Below are 1,396 nucleotides of genomic sequence, written 5' to 3' on the forward strand. Positions count from 1 at the left end.
TTTGTAATAGGTAAATCTTGGAAACAGCCCAAATGCTCATCAACTGATGAATGCATATAGAAGATGTGGTTTTTCAATACAATGCAGTACTGCTCTGCCATAAAGGAGGATAAATATGAGGCATTTCTAGGTAACTGGAAGCATCTCGTGACCATATTCGTAAGTGAAGTAAATCAGACACATGTTCAAATATTGAATGGTTTCTGTGGTATGAGACACCAAAAGTGTAAATAAAGATCAAACTGTATAATAAATATTGTGAAAGAGGAAGAAAATATTCAAATGGGAAGGGGAACTAGAGAGGAGGGAGGGGAAAAGGAAGAGAAAAAAAAAGAGGAAAAAAAAAGGAAAAAACGGAAACAAAGATTTTGTAAATAAGGAGGGATGAGAGGTTGAAGGAGGGGAGGGGAATGGGAAAAAAAGAAAAGTTAAGATGTATCATGTACAGGTACAAATTCCATATGTGATCATTATATATGTCTAAAATGTGCCAATAAAATTACTTAAAAATTATAAAAGGACATATTCCATGTAAAAATGATGTTTTTCACAAATATATTTGATCAGTCTTTTTAGATTAAAGGCTAGTATTTAAAAAAGACTGTGATGGCAGTATTGATGAAATGTACCTATAAAAATACACTAAAGAAGAAGTTGGATGCTACTGAAAATTTCACACTTTAAAAATTAAAAAACGGTAAATGAACACAAACAATGTAAAAGTCTGTGCATGAGGAAATGTGTAACAATGATTAATAGTGCAAAAGTAAAAAGAAATAATATCATTAGACATGAATAACAACAAATTAGAAAAGACTTTGTTAAGGAAACAAATCTTAGGGAAAGAACCAGACATTCCCATTTTAAGAGAACTTTACCAATATATGAATAATATTACTTCCACTCATGTTGATTGTTTCTATTGTACCACTAATTATTTGTTTAAAGAATAAAACACTAACATTCTTCAATTTAGTATTAAAAAAAAGTTATAAAAGCTGCCTATGTCTGTAATCTCAGCACTTTGGGAGGCTGATGTAAGAAGATCATAGGTTCCAGCCTTGCTTCAGCAATTTAGCAACTTAGTGAGATCCTGTTTCAAAAAATTTAAGAAAGTGCTGAGTGCCCGTGTGCCCTGCTGTGAGTGAGTGAGTGTCCTGGGAGCTAGTGGTCCCATGGTTCAAGTCCGTGCTTTACTTTCACCTGGACCCTATAGCAGGTTGAAGGCATGGGCAGTCTGTGACTGCTACAATCTGGCCTGCATCTGGTTCCTGTATGTGTCCTGAACTGACTGGAGACACAGAATCGGGTGGTTCACAAACTGTCAACCCTGCAATTTGTGTCTGGATTTTGCCTGTACCCTGAACTGCCTGGGGACATAGGTCCACTGGACTGG

The sequence above is a fragment of the Chinchilla lanigera genome, unplaced genomic scaffold, assembly GCF_000276665.1.
Source record: "Chinchilla lanigera isolate Chin_1 unplaced genomic scaffold, ChiLan1.0 scaffold00092, whole genome shotgun sequence".
Taxonomy (NCBI): Eukaryota; Metazoa; Chordata; class Mammalia; order Rodentia; family Chinchillidae; genus Chinchilla; species Chinchilla lanigera.